Source organism: Somniosus microcephalus, chromosome 25, assembly GCF_052327205.1.
Source record: "Somniosus microcephalus isolate GS21.2 chromosome 25, FLI_Smic_1.0, whole genome shotgun sequence".
Classification (NCBI taxonomy): Eukaryota; Metazoa; Chordata; class Chondrichthyes; order Squaliformes; family Somniosidae; genus Somniosus; species Somniosus microcephalus.
The window spans coordinates 46517557-46535595 of NC_141011.1; the positions used below are offsets into that span (position 1 = coordinate 46517557).

General features: G+C 47.8%; 1 long non-coding RNA gene across 4 annotated transcripts in view; it reads left to right on the top strand.

Moving 5' to 3' along the window:
* The window catches only part of LOC147100767 (uncharacterized), a 43215-nt gene that overhangs the window by 2782 nt on the left and 22394 nt on the right, over positions 1 to 18039 (top strand). For 2 of the 4 annotated variants that reach the window (XR_015073564.1, XR_015073563.1), the window contains 2 exons: positions 479 to 660; positions 17715 to 17810. This is a non-coding gene — a long non-coding RNA (uncharacterized LOC147100767). The remainder of the gene's footprint in view (positions 1 to 478; positions 661 to 17714; positions 17811 to 18039) is intronic. The other 2 variants (XR_015073566.1, XR_015073565.1) reach the window with 1 other exon arrangement.

Sequence of the window (18039 nt, forward strand, 5' to 3'; positions counted from 1 at the left end):
TCTCGGGTGGGCACAAGAGATCCCCGCGGCCACTATTTCGAAGAAGAGCAGGGGCGATCTCCCCGGTGTCCTCCTCAATACTTAACCCCTCAATCAACACCAAGAAAACAGACTATCTGGCCATTATCACATTGCTCTTTGTGGGAGCTTGCTGTGCGCAAATTGGCATTTCCTGCATTGCAACAGTGACTCCACTTCAAAAAAGTATTTCATTGGCTGTAAAGCTATATATTCAAGAAGGAGTTAGATATATTTCTTAAGGCTAAAGGGATCAAGGGATATGGGGAGAAAGCAGGGACAGGGTACTGAATTTGGATGATCAGCCATGATCTCATTGAATGGCGGAGCAGGCTCGAGGGGCCGAATGGCCTACTCCTGCTCCTATCTTCTATGTTTCTATGTAAAGCGCTTTGGAACGTTCGGTAGTCGTGAAAGGCGAGATAGAAATGCAAGCCTTTCTTTCTTTTGTTCTTTCCAGTCACGTGACAGCACAAATTTCGGTCTGCAGAGCGAGTGTCTGATTTAAGCTGGGCTGTCGAGGCAAGATCTGGAGGTGAGGAGAGAGGGAACGTGGAAGAGGCGAGAAAGCAAGGATCGCCCCCCAAGTTATGGAGCGCTATGGATGGAGGCATTGGAGCAGGGCCCCCGCCTGTTGCCTGGGTAAGTGTGGAGACTGGGTCGAAAACAAGCATTAAAGGGGAAGCTAAACGAGCTAGCGCTCCCCAAGCTTCGTGTGCCTCAGTGTTCTCAGTTCAATTTGTTTTAGGGTTCCTTGTAATCTAAGATAAAATGAAACAGGGTTTTTAATAAGAATTAAAACTGTGTAATAAACAGTAACATTTCCTGCTCACAAACTCCATCTTCCAGACTCGTCCTTCCTGCAGTCTAGGTCTAGCTGGTTGCCTACTTGGTATATTATGAGGGACTGATCGCTAAGGGAACGTCTCTAAATTGCATACCAAACACAATATAAAACACATTTTTCAGTTCTGACGAAGGGTCATCCACCTGAAACGTTAACTCCGTTTCGCTCTCCGCAGATGCTGCCGGACCTGCTGAGTATTTCCAGCATTTTCTGCTTCTATTTCAGATTTCCAGCATCCGCAGTATTTTGCCTTTGTGTAAAACATTGAAACTCTTTTACTAATGGTGCCCTGGGTGCTTGGAGTGGTTTCGATTCCACCCTCATAGGCCTTAGCAAAACAGGACACAAGGTGCTTTCATTGACCCACGGTTGACAACAGTTGTTTAAACAATGACTGGATACTGATTTTAGCTTGTCCAAAACAAGGACAAAACAGAGCGCAGGGTGCCGTTGACTGCTTGCCATGTTCCGAGCATTGGCACACACGCGCGTGACCATGGAGGACGACCTTGCTAGAAGCTTCCTGGAGCCAGGCACGGCAGGATAAAGAAGGCTTTATGGACCCCGATTTTAAAATTGTCTTTTAAAAATTTACTGACGTTAACTATTGATTTGGACAGGCTATCCGTTAAGTATTAGCATTGGTGTGGGTGGGGCGGGATGTGGGTGATGGGGTAATTACTTGTGGTTGTTCCGGTGGGAATGGGCTAAGTTAAAATAGGACACACAGGGTGCCTCTGACTGCCCATGTTCAGTGCATTGCTGCAATACTAATGAAAATCCTATTCAGTAACAAAAAACCCCAATCATTGCACAATAAATATCTACTCCAGAGACCTGTCTGATCCAAGGAGGTTCTCTGGTGTCAGCCATGGCTCAGTGGGTAGCACACTCGCCTCTGAGTCCGAAGGTCGTGGGTTCATAGTCCCACTCCAGGCACTTGAGCACAAAAATCTAGGCTGACACTCTAGTGCAGTACTGAGGGAGCGCCGCACTGTCAGAGGTGCCGTCTTTCAGATGAGACAGTAAACCGAGACCCTATCTTCTATATCAAATGGACATAAAAAATCCCACGGCACCATTTTTGAAGAGCAGGGAAGTGATACCCTGGTGTCCTGGCCAATATTTATCCCTCAATCAACATCACTAAAACAGATTATCTGGTCATTAGCACATTGCTGTTTGTGGGATCTTGCTGTGCGCAAATTGGCTGCTGCGTTTCCTACATTACAACAGCGACTACACTTCAAAAAGTACTTCATTGACTGAAAAGCGCTTTGGGGTGTCTGGTGGTCATGAAAGGCGCTATAGAAATGCAAGTCTTTCTATTTTCTTTTTTCATCTTGATTTATACACTAGTCAATCATTCCCAGTGACGTAAACAGAAGCATTGGTCCCAAGTCCATGCAGATAAGAAAAAAAGAAAGACTGGCATTTATATAGCGCCTTTCACAACCTCAGGACGTCCCAAAGCGCTTTGCAGCCAATGAAGAGAGATGAGGAGAGATTGGGACGATTGGGCTTATATTCACTGGAGTTTAGAAGAATGAGAGGGGATCTCATTGAAACTTATAAAATTCTAACAGGACTAGACAGACTAGATGCAGGAAGGATGTTCCCGATGGCTGGGGAGTCCAGAACCAGGTGTCACAGTCTAAGGATAAGGGGTAAGCCATTTAGGACAGAGATGAGGAGGAATTTCTTCACCCAGAGAGTGGTGAACCTGTGGAATTCTCTACCACAGAAGGCAGTTGAGGCCAATTCATTAAATATATTCAAGAAGGAGTTTGATATATTTCTTAAGGCTAAAGGGATCAAGGGATATGGGGAGAAAGCAGGGACAGGGTATTGAATTTGGATGATCAGCCATGATCTCATTGAATGGCGGAGCAGGCTCGAGGGGCCGAATGGCCTACTCCTGCTCCTATCTTCTGTGTTTCTATGTTTTTATGAAGTACTTTTGAGGTGTAGCTGCTGCTGTAATGTAGGTACGTTAATGCAGGGACCGCAGCTTGCAAACACTGAGCAGATCCTCTACAGGAGCTGTCAACCACATTGCAAGCAGCTGCAAGAGCCATGAACCAGCTTTCAAACTCAAGGTTTGAAAGAATCTTTAAATATTTGCTCAAAATTAAAGAAACAAAAGAATGAATTATAGATCATTTGTAAGCGGTATTTTGCAGAGTTAATAACAGTGGAGTGGAGAATATTTTACTCTTTGTGGTTCTTTCATGACAATCTCTCACCTCCTACATAAGTTAAACAGAATCAAGCTGTTTATAGTGCCGGATTCATGGCTGAATGAGACCAGCAGGGACTAGGGAGAACTTTGTGATTCGCCCACTCTTAAACCACCTCCTCATCACACCTACTGTACATAACAACAACCACCTGCATTTATATAATGCCTTTATTGTAGTAAAGCGTCCCAAGGTGCATCACAGGAGCGATTATCAAACAAAATTTGACACCGAGCCACACAAGGAGAAATTAGGGCAGGTGACCAAAAGCTTGGTCAAAAAGGTAGGTTTTAAGGAGCGTCTTAAAGAGGAGAGAGAGGTAGAGAGGCGGAGAGGTTTGGGAGGGGGGGGGGGAGTTCCAGAGCTTAGGGCCTTGACAGCTGACGGCACGGCCGCCAATGGTGGAGCGATTAAAATCGGGGATGCTCAAGAGGCCAGAATTAGAGGAGCGCAGAGATTTCGGAGGGTTGTGGGGCTGGAGGGGGTTACAGAGATAGGGAGGGGGCGAAGCCATGGAGGGATTTGAACATGAGGATGAGAATTTTTAAATCGAGGCGTTAAATCGGAGCCAGGGTAGGTCAGCGAGCACAGGGGGTGATGGGTGAGCGGGACTTGGTGCGAGTTAGGACACGGGCAGCAGAATTATGGATGAGCTCGGGTTTACGGAGGACGGTAGGTGGAAGGCTGGCCAGGAGAGCCTGGGAATAGAGCATTGGAAGATCCAGGCATTTATGCATATCACTGATCAAAATCAAACCCAGCAGGTAGGGTTGGTCATGTTCCTCTATCCACTATTTCAATGGAGGGCTTAACCCAATAATGGACAGAGGGCTGTCATACAAATGTACCAGCCATTCATCCACCACTACCTCCAAGAGCCGTTTCTAGCTTCTAGTTATGAAACCTTGGCTGTTGGCAAAACTGTTAATATTCAGCAGGCTCTGGACAAGTTAAATAGATAGGCTAAAGAATGGTAGATGTGATTTACACTGGAATACTGTACAATAAGGTCATTGCACAAGAAACACCAGCACCTAATGAATCAACAACTACTAACAAACTGGAGGAAGAAAAGGATATGGGTGTGATTGTTGATCATTGATTGAAAGGGCCCAATTAATGTGAGGTCATGGTCGCCAAGGCAAATATAACCCTGGGATTGCAGAATTCAATGTTTCAACTTGAAACATGGAGGGAGGCGATTGGTTTAGCCACATTGTAAAATGCATTAACAAAGCCCATTTGCAATTTCATTGTACAAGACTAAAAGAGAAATTCCTCCCCTTTAACGGAGGTCCCCAAACTCCCCAGGTCATGAACCCCAGATCTTCTGGCTCTGCAACTGAGCAAGGCTGCATCACATAACATTTCAGAAGGAATTCTCACTGCGATGAAACGTTGAGGTGCTTTGGCAACATGATACCGTGCTCAGTTTGCCAACTCTGGTTGGATGCACTGCTGGAGGTTTGATCATGTGACATTCCGACCATGTGCGCCTGATCACGTGACATCTGATCACGTGACTTCTACGAATGTTGCTGCATTCTCCTTAAAAATGTTGGGTCCGCTGGAGTTGAGTATTTTTGCTCGCGGTTTCGTGTCTGCAGCTGTTGTGCGACAGGTTCCAAGAACCAGGAGGCCACCCGTGAGCAGGCGAAGGGGCGGGTGAGAGGGGAATCCGAGGGACCCACTCCCCACTCCCGATTGATGAGATTCCCTGATTGCCGGGACTCCCCGAATGCCAATACTCCCCGATTCCCGGCTCGTCAGCCCCCTCCCGACTGCGTGCCACGTGGCCGCGACTCTCTACCATTGACATCACTGAGCAGGGAGTGCGCACTGCAGAGAAAAATTCAAATCACTGGAGGCAGCGCTCAGGGGAGGTACTCCAACCCCCCCTCCCCCCCACCGCCCCCCGATTCCGGGAAACTCCCGGTTATTCCGGGGGTGGGGGGGTTTGGTGTTTGTGGGGGGGAGGTGTTTGGGAACCCTATTAAAGGTGCTGTATAAAGGCACCTTTGTGTCTTTTGTTTCAGGGTGCAAGTTAACCCACATACCGTAGACCAGTCCAGCGTGAAACCCCAGTCAGTGCTGCATTACCTTGTCACAGGAGGCCAGCGGTAGAGGTGAAAGTTCAGCTTCAGTGCTCCAGGGGTGGAGCGGGGGGCAAATTGGACAGGTTGACACCCACAACTACCATCCAGTAACTCTACCCGGAATGGGCACACGGGCGGGAATTCAGGCGAGGGCAGGACTTGACTGAGATGCCCCCATGGCTGAATGTCCCTCTATCCAATAACAAATTTGCATTTCCAAAACTCCAACCTGGATCTCTATGAGAACTCTCAATTCTGCAGTGTCATGAGAAGTCAGGCGAAGTACGTTCGCCAACACGTCACATTCTGGGATCGATGGAGCAGATTCCATGGTGTTGTCTCTGCCGACGTTTAAAGCATGCACGACATTCCTTCTGTGTTTAATAAACTCAAGCCAGCCTCCAGGAAGAATCCCAAAGAGTCGGCCCCAGGGCACTTCCATATTTACACTGATACAATCTATAACTGATTGGACCGAAGTGCACCGGATGCCATTGTGTTGGAATGAGCTGAATAAATGGAGCTTGGGACTGGAACTTATTTACATCAGGGATTACAGCCAGATCTGTTTGGGGGAAAGCAAGCAGAGTCTGTTACGTTCATTAATAACTAGTCTTTTTTATTAAGAACAGCTAGCTTTTGCTAGACACTTTATTGAGCACATGTGGACTAGGTACAGTATCTGTAGAGGCATCCATCTTGACTGCTGCCTTGTGGGTAGCCTGGTGCATCGTGGGTAGCCCACTCTTATATACATACAGCACCACCTAGTGTACCATTCCAGAATGACAGGTTACTGATCATTACATCCCCCTTTCTTTGAGGTTAAACAAAATCAGTATCAATCAATATCAATCAATCATAACAACATAAACATCTTCAACAGTCAATACATTTTCAATGTAGTTTTCTTTGTACTCAAAGATTAAGTCTATCAGGCTTTTTTACTTCACGTGTGGATTTTCTCAGCACAGGTAAGTCTGATGTGTTTTCATGAGAGCCTGTATGTGTATTTGTGTTAGATTGTTCTGGTGGTGAGTGACAAGATTCAGTTGCGGCATTGTCATCGATTTGCTCTTCGATAGTCTCTTGTGTTTTTAGGAGGGAACGGCGGTTCCTCCTGAGAATCTGTCCTTCCTCAGTTCTAACAGTGTATGACCTTGGTCCTACTTCCTCAAGAACTGTAGCTTTCCTGTTCCATGCATCTGGATCTTCAATCCTGACAACATCATCCCTTGTCAATGGTTTCAGAGTTTTGGATGACTTGTCATAGTATGATTTCTATTTCAGCTTTAACAGTTGAAGTCTCTGTCTCAGTTCCTTACTCTGCTTTTCTTTTGCACAGCAGGGTAGCGTGGTACGCAACTTGCGACCCATTAGGAGTTCAGCAGGTGAAGAACCAGAGTCTAAAGGTGAGGCTCGGTAGCTCAGCAGGGCGAGATAAGGATCAGACTTGCTTTCTGTTGCTTTCTTCAGTAGCTGCTTGAGAACTTGAACACCTTTCTCTGCCTTACCATTCGACTGAGCATACAAAGGACTGGATGTGATGTGTTGAAAGTCATAATGTGCTGCAAACTGTTGCCACTCCTTACAGTTGAAGCACGGACCATTGTCGCTAACGGCAATCCTGGGAATTCCATGTCTGGCGAAGATGGATTTCACATGCATTATGACACTGCTTGCTGTGGTGCTTGAGAGCAGCGCCATCTCAGGATAGTTAGAATAGTAGTCAATCACTATTAGATAGTCTTTACCATTTAAATGAAAAAGGTCCATACCAACCGTTTGCCATTTGCTTTGATTTTGTGTCTGACACGGGCAGCGCAGCAGTGACCATACTCACATGAACATCCACGTCTTCTTCAGTAGAGCTCACATGACTCATTGTGGGTGCTCGGGATAGTGCATCTGCTAACACTATGTATTTGCCTGGTGTGTAGATCAGTTCAAAGTCATATCTTTGCAGCTTCATCATGAGTCATTGAATCCTTGGAGACAGCTCATTCAGGTTCTTTTTTATGATGGCAACCAGTGGGCTGTGGTCTGTCTCAACTGTGAAGGTGGGAAGTCCATATATGTAGCCATGAAACTTTTCTAGTCCAACTACCAAGCCTAGACATTCCTTTTCAATCTGGGCGTATCGACACTCAGTATCAGTCATAGACCTGGAGGCATAGGCAACAGGCTTCCAATCTTCACCCTCTGCTTGTAGCAAGACTGCACCTAGGCCATCTTTTGATGCATCCGTTGACACTTTGATTCTTTTTGTTGGGTCAAAGAAGGTGAGTACAGGTGTGGTTGTCAGCACTGTTTTGAGGTTTATCCACTCTTGTTCATGTCTTTCTGTCCATGCGAACTCATTTGTTTTACGTAGCAGGTCTCGCAGACAGGCTGTCTTGGCTGACAAGTTAGGAATGAACTTTCCAATGAAGTTTATCATCCCCATGATGCGTAGCACTCCTTTTTTGTCAGTGGGTCGGGGCATTTTGAGTATGGCGTTTACTTTTTCCATATCTGGCTCTGTTCCTTTACCAGATAGATTATCTCCTAGGAAAGTGACTTCCTGGACGCCAAACTGACACTTGGCTTTGTTGAGCTTCAGTCCATTCCGGCGTATGCTCTGTAGCACTTTAGTCAGTCTCTCATTGTGTTCTTTCAGTGTGGAGCCCCAGATGATGATGTCATCAACATAGACCCGAACTCCTTCCAGACCTTCAATTATGTGTTCCATCGCTCTATGAAAGATTTCAGATGCAGGTATTATCCCGAAAGGCATTCTGAGGAAACAATACCTGCCAAATGGTGTGTTGAAGGTACAGTATTTGGTGCTCTCTTCATCCAGTTTTAGTTGCCAAAACCCTTGTGAGGCATCGAGCTTTGTAAAGTATCTGGCACCTGACATTTCACTGGTGATTTCTTCTCGCTTGGGAATCTGGTAGTGTTCACGTTTTATGTTTGCATTTAAGTCCTTTGGATCCATGCATATTCTTAGATCATTGTTCTTTTTCTTTACACATACCATGGAGTTAACCCAGTCTGTTGGCTCTTCGACTTTCCTGATGACTCCTAATGTGGTCATTCTGTCCAGTTTTTTCTTGAGCCGGTCACGCAGGGGTGCTGGAACTCTTCGTGGAGCATGTACCACTGGCTGAGCATCCTCCTTTAGCTGGATCTTGTAAGTGAATGGTAGAACTCCAAATCCTTTGAACACATCCTGAAAATTACTCACTACAGAATCCATTGAGTCATCTGGTCTGCTTATGGCACAGTTTATACGGTAGACTCTCTTGACCAGTTCTAAGTCCTCACAAGCTTTGTCACCCAGTAGTGAATCAAGTCCTTCAGCCACAACAGAAAACATGAGATGATGCACTTTGTCTTTGACTGTCACTTTAAGTCTGCATACACCTAAGCTATCTATTTTCTGTCCATTATAGCTCTTCAGTAGTACTGACTTTTTCTGTATTTTGGGCTTTTCTTTCATGTTTTTAATGTCACTCATACTGATTAAGTTTGCTTTTGCCCCAGTGTCTAGTTTCAATGTAACTAATGCTCCATTTACCTACAGTGGGATCATCCATTTGTCCTCTTTTACTGCATTGACATTATGTTCAGCATTGTTTATTCCTGAGGGCTGCACATTTTCTGTATCCTTTTCTATATTGTCACATGACACCATTCCTACAAAAAATGTCTCACTTAAATCAGTGTCCTCAATCACATTAACTCGTTGCCCTTTCTTTGTTTTTACTTTTGAAAAGCATTGTTTGGCAAAGTGATTCTTTCCATTACACTTTGTGCACATTTTTCCAAACGCTGGGCATTGTCTTAACTGGTGTTTGTAACCACAGCATTTACAATTAAAAATGTCATCCTCCGATTGCTTTTCATTTCTGTTCTGCCCACGTTTCTTCCCCTTGTAGGACACAGCACCGACAGCAGCATTATCACTCATTACAATCGCATCATTATTGATTTCACTGAAAGTCTTCACGTGCTTTCGAGCTAGCTCGCTGGCTTGGCATATTTTCACAGCAATTTCCAATGTTAGTTTGGTTTCTCTCAACAGACGTTCCCTGACTTTTTTTATCATGAATACCAAACACAATCTGGTCACGAATCATGGATGCTTTCAGCTCAGAGAAATTACATGTCTGTGCTTTCAGTTTCAGATCAGTCATAAAGCTATCAAAAGTCTCATTTTGCTGCTGTGTCCGAGAACGGAAGATGTACCTCTCATAGGTTTCATTCTTTTTGGGAGAACAATGTGTATCAAACTTCTTTAGCACATCGTCTAATTTTTCTCTGTTCTCCTCTGGATTAAATACAAATGTATTAAATACCTCTATCACCTGTGGGCCTGCAACCGTGAGCAGCAACGCTATTTTCCTTGTGTCTGGCTTCGTACCCTACCCGATGGCAGCAATGTAGAGTTCGAATTGTTGTTTAAAAGTCTGCCAATTGTAGTCGATATTTCCTGTGAGTTTCAAACGCTCTGGTGGCTTCAAATTCTCCATGTCGCGTTGCACAATATTCAGCAGATCTTACCAATCCTGGTACCATGTTATGTTCATTAATAACTAGTTGTTTTTATTAAGAACAGCTAGCTTTTGCTAGACACTTTATTGAGCACATGTGAACTAGGTACAGTATCTGTAGAGGCATCCATCTTGACTGCTGCCTTGTGGGTAGCCTGGTGCATCGTGGGTAGCCCACTCTTATATACATACAGCACCACCTAGTGTACCATTCCAGAATGACAGGTTACTGATCATTACAGAGCCAGGGAAAAATGAAAGAGAGTTGAACCCAAGAGCTGGGTCTGATAAATTACATTAAACAAACTGAGGCCTGACACAACAACAACAACTTGTATTTATATAGCGCCTTTAACGTAGTAAAATGTCCCAAGGTGCTGCATAGGAGGATTATAAGACAAAACCTTTGACATCGTTCCACATAAGGAGAAATTAGGGCAGATAACCAAATGCTTGGTCAAAGAGGTAGGTTTTAAGGAGCGTCTTAAAGGAGGAAAGAGAGGTAGTGAGGCAGAGAGGTTTAGGGAGGGAATTCCAGAGCTTAGGGCCTCGGCAACAGAAGGCACGGCCGCCAATGGTGGAGAGATTATAATCAAGGATGCTCAAGAGGGCAGAGTTAGAGGAGCGCAGATACCTCAGGGTGTTGTGGGGCTGGAGGAGATTACAGAGATAGGGAGGGGTGAGGCCATGGAGGGATTTGAAAACAAGGATGAGAATTTTGAAATCGAGGTGTTGCTTAACTGGGAGTCAATGTAGGTCAGCGAGCACAGGGGTGATAAGTGAACGGGACCTGGTGCGAGTTAGGATACAGGCAGCCGAGTTTTGAATGACCTCAAGTTTACGTAGGGTAGAATGTGGGAGGCCAGCCAGGAGTGCATTGGAATAATCAAGTCTAGAGGTAACAAAGGCATGGATGAGGGTTTCAGCAGCGGATGAGCTAAGACAGGGGTGGAGACGGGTGATGTTATGGAGGTGGAAATAGGTGGTCTTAGTTATGCTGCAGATATGTGGTAGGAAGCCCATTTCAGGGTCAAATATGACACCAAGGATGCGAACAGTGTGGTTCAGCCTCAGACAGATGTTAGGGAGAGGGATGGAGTCAGTGGCTAGGGAACGGAGTTTGTGGCAGGGACCGAAAACAATGGCTTTGGTTTTCCCAATATTTAATTGGATAAAGTTTTTGCTCATCCAGAACTGTAAGAACATAAGAACATAAGAAATAGGAGCAGGAGTAGGCCAATCGGCCCCTCGAGCCTGCTCCACCATTCAATAAGATCATGGCTGATCTGATCCCAACCTCAAATCTTATATCACTCTGCATCTACCCGAACCCATGTGATCTCCCGGGAGAGGCGAAAAACCAGACAAAGACCCAATGGCCAATTTGGGAGAAAAAAATCTGGGAAATTCCTCTCCGACCCATCTAGGCGATCGAAATTCTTCCAGGAGATCACTCTGTCCATATATTTTCTACAGTACTTACCTTCTGTAAAGGCGATCTCCACCCCAGCCAGGAACAGGAATAAAACCATCTCCTGAAATCAAAGTCCACCAAGTCCCGTTCATCCATTACCCCCTGTGCACGCTGACCTACATTGGCTCTCGGTTAAGCAACGCCTCGATTTCAAAATTCTCATCCTTGTTTTCAAATCCCTCCATGGCCTCGCCCCTCCCTATCGCTGTAATCTCCTTCAGCCCCACAACCCCCAGAGATATCTGCGCTCCTCTAATTCTGCCCTCTTGAGCATCCATGATTATAATCGCTCCACCTTTGGTGGCCGTGCCTTCTGTTGCCGAGGCCCTGAGCTCTGGAATTCCCTGCCTAAACCTCTCTGCCTCACTACCTCTCTTTCTTCCTTTAAGACGCTCCTTAAAACCTACCTCTTTGACCAAGCTTTTGGTCACCTGCCCTAATTTCTCCTTATGTGGCTCGGTGTCAAATTTTTTGTCTTAAAATGCTCCTGTGCAGCACCTTGGGACGTTTTACTACGTTAAAGGTGGTATATAAATACAAGTTGTTGTTGTTGTTCTGATGCAACACTGGCTCAGTAACACTTCCCACAAGCCTGCCTCGATATTCCCAGGCTCACAGAATCCAAGTTAATTTTTTTTTTTTTTAAAAACACATAGGGACCGTTCCGAGAACAGCAATCATTCACATAGATTATATTATCATCTGGGCCCCTCCCTCCTCCTGCAGACCTGTCGCAGGAGTCCAAAGCCTCCGTTTTCCAAATCGGTTTCTGATGGGCCTCAGACGAGAAAGGAGCCCAAGACGGGGGCGCGGTTCATGAAGGCCGTTTCGGTGTCGCTCTCTCACAACTGGATTGCAAGGTGAAAAGGTTTGAAGTCTGAGTGGATGGCCAGTGCTTCCTGTCACAGCGCCTTTAAAGAACTCCCCTTCCACCAGGGTCTGTCTGTGAGGTTGGTCTTAATGCTAGAGCTGGACTGACTACAGCTCAGTCAATGATAACCTAACAACACTCAGAGGACAGCAGTCATTATTATTCCCCCACTAAACACAGGCCCGGCTCATGTGCCTGGGGGTATGGTTCCAATTTTAAGTGAGTTGCCGAGGAAATGGGTTTTATTTTCTGAGCCTGACCTTAGGCCACGTTGATTGGCACATACTTTCAGAAGACACGCTGCAGCTTTCTGCTCTGTACTTTGGGTGCTGGGCCCTGTGTTTAAATGGGAGTAACATGCTCGAAGGCGTGGTGTGCCGATGGGGAGCAATGCTTCTGAAACAAAATATTACTTTAAGTCGAGGTGTAATTTAACAATGCCGTGTTGCTGGTGGGAAGCCTCGCCCGCCTGGAGAGCAAGTTGGAAATTCGGGCGCGTGCCGCTGCCATAAGATGGGGGGTTTATTCCGTGAGTTTGCCGGGCAAGTTGATCTCAGCTGGGTGTATTGGTCAACACGCTTCTGGGGAGGGAGGGGAACAATTAACCAGGGTGACAAACCCCTGCTCGCCATCCCATAGCCCCTGCTGGAGACGGTATGGGGGCAGAGGCTGGCTCGGGCCTGAGCTGTGGTGCACTCCATGGTCGGCAAACCCGGGTGATACCACCTCGCTCCCCCATGAAGAATGGTCCCTTGGGCAAGGTGCTAGAGGGAGGCTGGCACCCAATGTAACTGCTCAGCATTGGTCTGGGAGTTGGAAGGAGGGGCAGCTCGAGCTAAGCTTTCCTCACAACATAGGAACAGGCCATTCAGCCCCTCGAGCCTATCCCGCCATTCAATAAGATCATGGCTGATCTGTATCCTAACTCCATCCACCTGTCTCGGCTCCTTATCCCTTAATGCACTTGGCTAGAAAAAAAAATCTATCGATCTCAGATTTAAAATGATTAATCGAGCTAGCATCTACTGCTTTTGGTGGGAGAGAGCGACACACTTCTACCACCCCTTGCGCGAAGGAGTGTTTCCTAACGTCTCTGTTGAAAGGCTAGGCTCTGAGTTTAAGGATATGTCCCCTTGTCCTGTACCCACCCAGCACCCCCACCTCAGCGGAAAAAGTTTTTCTCTATCTACCCTATTAATTCCTTTCAAAATCCTAAAACACTCAATCAAATAACCCCTTAACCTTGGGAGCAATTCTAACCTCACCCACCCGTCGGGCAACTGGCGGGATCGGGTGCAACATTGGTTTCACACTCCGCCCAATTTTGTTCCCCGTTCAAGTCAATGGAGAGCAATACTGGGACGGGGATTAAAAGCGGTGTTCCGCCCGATCCCGCGGGTCTCCCGCCCGGAGAGTTCGGGTTAAAATGACCATGTGCCTAAAGAGTGACCTTAAAAATCGCTTCGTGTTTCCAAGACCATCTCGCCAGCGAGCAGATGAGTTTTTCTTTCTCTCGACGAGCGTGCCATATTAGCAGCCTAAGCCAGCACTCAGCAGATGACATGTCGCACTGAAGGTTATTTATGTCACCAGTCAGGGCCAGGCAGGCTGGAAGCTAGTGTTACCTCCCACTGTGGCCTGGCCTGGATTCCAGGCACCTTTAATGATGAGAAACACGGCAACGGTGTCTTTCTCTCCCCCTCTCTCTCTTTCTTATTGAAATTCCTGAAGGAAAAAAAAAGCACAATATACTCGAGCAAGACAGAAACCGTGCAAACAGCAGCTCAGTCTAATGAGAACCGTCTGTGGAACCCACAGGTTGACCCTGGAGAACAGTGAAATGCTATTAATTTGATGAGGTCCTACAGTTCGCTCGCCATAAAAATTCTCAGCATCAATTTTCCCTGATTTGCTACCTTATTGTGCAGCATGTCGCTGTGAACGTGCGAGTGCCTGGCAACATTTTTAACTCTTTCTAGTCAACAACAACCTGCCACTGTATAGCACCCATGCACGCAGAGAAATACCTCAAAGTGCCTTATAAGTGAATAGAGGAGATAAAGTTGAGGAGACTTAAGAAAGACTTGCATTTATATAGCACCTATCATGACCTCAGCACATCCCAAAGCACTTTACAGCCAATGAAGTACCTTTGAAGTGGAGTCACTGTTGTAATGTGGAAAACGCCGCAGCCAATTTGCGCACAGCAAGGTCCCATAAACAGCAATGTGATAATAACCAGATAATGGCCTAGAAATTCAGTGCCCTTAGCACCGATTTTGCGGCGCTAGAGGGCCTAGCGCTGCAATTGGCGCCGGTTCCTAAATTGCCTGGGGCCCTTCCGCGGCGGTAGACCGGTAGCGCTGCGCCGGCACCGATGACGTCATCGGTGTGCGCAGCGTCCCGGTTGCCGTGGTAACCCGGCCCCAAGCCGAAATTCAGTTGCGGCCGCCTCGCCAGTGGCAGCCGCAACTAAGACTCCGGCAAACGAGTGCTGCCGGGACTCCGGCAAACGAGTGCTGCCGGAGTCTGCGCCGGCGCTTTAAGGAGGCGCGGCGGCCGGCCGCTTTCCCGCCGGCCGCCTGCCCGCAGCTCCCTCCCCAGACTTCTCCCCCCGGAACAGATGCAAGCCCGGCACTTGTCCGAGGTGCCGGGCTCATTTTTGAGGAGATTTGCGCGGGCCGCGGCCGGGTGCAGGCAGCTCCTCCTTAACGGAAGGAGGAGGCCTGCACTTCCCCAGCCTGCCGCACCGCATCGGGTGCCGCAGCACCGGAATTGCGGCGCGAAACGGCAGTTAGCGCCCTTTTCCAGGCGCTAAGACCCTTCAGTAGCGCCGGCAGCCGTTTGGGCGCGGCGCCACTGAATTTTTGGCGTGCGCAGGGGACTTAGCGCCGGCACTAATTTCCGGCGCTAAAGCCCTGGCTAAGCCAAAACCCAATTTCTAGGCCACTGTGTTTTAGTGATGTTGATTGAGGGATAAGTATTGGCCAGGACACCGGGCATAACTCCCCTGCTCTTCTTCGAAATAGTGCCACGGGATCTTTTACATCCACCTGAGAGAGCAGACGGGGCCTCGGTTTAACTTCTCATCCAAAAGACGACACCTCCGACAGTGCAGCACTCCCTCAGCACTGTACTGGAGTGTCAGCCTAGATTTATGTGCTACAAGTCATGGAGTGGGACTTGAACCCACAACCTTCTGAGTTAGAAGGTGAGGGTGCTGCCCACTGAGCCATGTTCACCACCGAGGGGAAGGAAAGGAAAGGACCTACACTACAAGCTCCGACAAAGAATTTATTGTTAGGGCGATGGTTAGTTATTTTATTCCTTCACCCACTTTTTGAGTTATTTTAGCTTAAAAATGTCTGGTGACAATAAACCGGTGAATGCTTAACACACTCGTATAACATTCCTCTGTCTGCTATTTTAATGCAGGCATCAATCTGTTTATTTTTTATTTTATTAATCCATTTGTATATTTAGACGTACATTCTCATATATTTATGAGCCGTTGTAGAGTTCAATGTAGCTTCACATATATTTATGGAAGTACTGCACCCCTTGATTGCATGGTGCTTGCAGGAACAGAGCAATGATACACTTGGGTTTCTTTGCATGGCTACGTGCAGTGAGCAATGCAGATCAAGGGGTTGACCTAGTATTGGTTCCTGGAGGTTAGTTAGACCTAGGGACAGGGGGAAGTCCTGGAGACTAGTAACCTACTTGTTTTAAATGGGTTAATACCTCTTACAGACCCCACGAGATCTCTGCGATCCTCCAATTCTGCCCTCTTGCACATCCCCGATTTTAATCGCTCGACTGTTGGTGGCCGTGCCTTCTGTTGCCTAGGCCCTAAGTTCTGGAATTACCTCCCTAAACCTCTCCACCTCTCTACCTCACCTGCCCTAATATCTCCTTGTGTGGAACGGCGTCAAATTTTGTCTGATACCCACTCCTGTGAAGCGCCTTGGGACACTTCACTATGTTAAAGGCGCTATATAAATGTAAGGTGTTGCCGGGATGTGGGACACAGCCCCGCGAAATCGGTATGTTTAGGCCCGGTTTTCTGTCAGGACTTGGGCGCATCGAAGACCAAGTTCTAACCCTGTATTCCGATGAGGAGAATGGGGGTGGGGTGAAGTTGGTGAGATGGAAAAAAAACCCAAAATATGAATAACATACCAGGACGCAACCAGTGACATGCACACATGTTCAAAATTAATTAAAATCTAATTAAACATTTAAAACAAAAATTTTATATGTTGAAAATAAATTGTGACACTTTTTCAACAGGGCCAGAAGTAACCTAAACTAATTTTAAATGTTTGTGGATGTTTAAAAAATGTTGCTTTAATATTTATTTAAACTCTTACGCTTGTAAAAGCAGGCCTTACACTGGCTTTTACCGGGTGTAAGGGTTTCGCGGGCATTCGCTGGGCAGTAGTTGGGCAAATAGCCCGACTCTCCGCCCGCGATCGTCCATTTCCTGCGGATTCGTGCGGTCCGTCGAGCAAAATCTTGACAGATCGCAAGTTCCAGGTTTTCGCGCACGTGCATCGCACGTGGAAGCCCGAAACTTGAGGGGGCCTCACTCGCGAAGTCGGAGGCCCCGGAAAATCTGGGCCATCGGTGTTCGAAAGAATTTTTCTTTTAAAACACACTGGCCTAGAAATTCAGTTTGGGCCCGCCAGCTGGCTTGCGCCCAAAAGTTAGCGCTGCGCGCGGAGCCAGTTGCGCCCGTGAGATATTCAGTTTTTGCGCCCCAAGTCGGAACTGGGCGCTGTTCCAGGGTGTGCCCGCCCCCGCTTGGGGCGCTGAAACTGAATTTCAGCGCTCTAGGTGCCGCTGCGCCACCCGATGCGGTGCGGCAGGCTGCGGTACTGCAGGCCTCCTCCTTCTCTTAAGGTGGAGGTGCCTGCAACGGGGAGATCGCCGCTGGATTGTGCCGGCAAATGAGCCCGGCACCACGGAGAAGTGCCGGGCTCGCGGAAAGCAGCCGGCAATGCCGCGGGGGCGGGTGGTGGAGGAAGCTGGGGAAGGAGGTGCGGGCAGGCGGCCGCCGAAAAAGCAGCCGGTCGCACCTCCACCTTTATGCGCCCCACTAAGGCTGCAGTAAGGCCCTGATCTCCGGATGTTAGTAGCGGCCGCCACGGAGGAGGCGGCGGCAACTGAATATGGGGGTTGGGCCGGCATCGGGGCGGAAACGGGGCACTGCGCACACCGATGACGTCATCGGTGCCGGCGCAGCGCTACCGGCTACCGCCGCCATTACCGCCAAGCTCAATATCAGCGCAACCTCCTCTACTGGCGCAGAGGCCCTCTTTGGGCCTTAACTGGGCGCAAAGCCCACTGAATTTCTAGGCCACTTTTTTTAATAACAACAGAAAATGCTGGAAAAACTCAGCAGGCCAGGCAACATCCGTGGAGAGAGAAACAGAGTCAACGTTTCAGGTCAAACCCTTCGTCTTGACAAAGGGTTTCGACCTGAAACATTGACTCTATTTTCTCTCCGCAGATGTTGCCTGGCCTGCTGAGTTTTTCCAGCATTTTCTGTTGTTTCGGATTTCCAGCATTTGCAGTATTTTGCTATCGTACCTTTTTTTTTAATGCCTCCTATGATTTCCTCCCAGGTATTTGCTGGAGGCGGTCTCCTGGAGATTCCTGGAGGCGCCAGGGTAATCCTGGAGAGTTGGCCACCCCCTACTGGAGCAGCGACTACTGGTTCAGTAAGCAATGGCTAACTGTGTTTAAACTGCTCGGCTGTAGGGAAGAGGCCAAGAAACGAGCCCAGCGGCGGTTTTACAGACGCACGCTGCTGTGGGGTGCGGGTGGGGGGGGCAGTGGGGGAGCACGGCTCTCGCACGCTCCTCAAAGCGACCCCTGCGCAGGGGTGGGGGGGGAGGGAGTTCTGCAGGCGGGGAAAATGTGGTGCGGGGAAGCTCTGCAAACGGATTT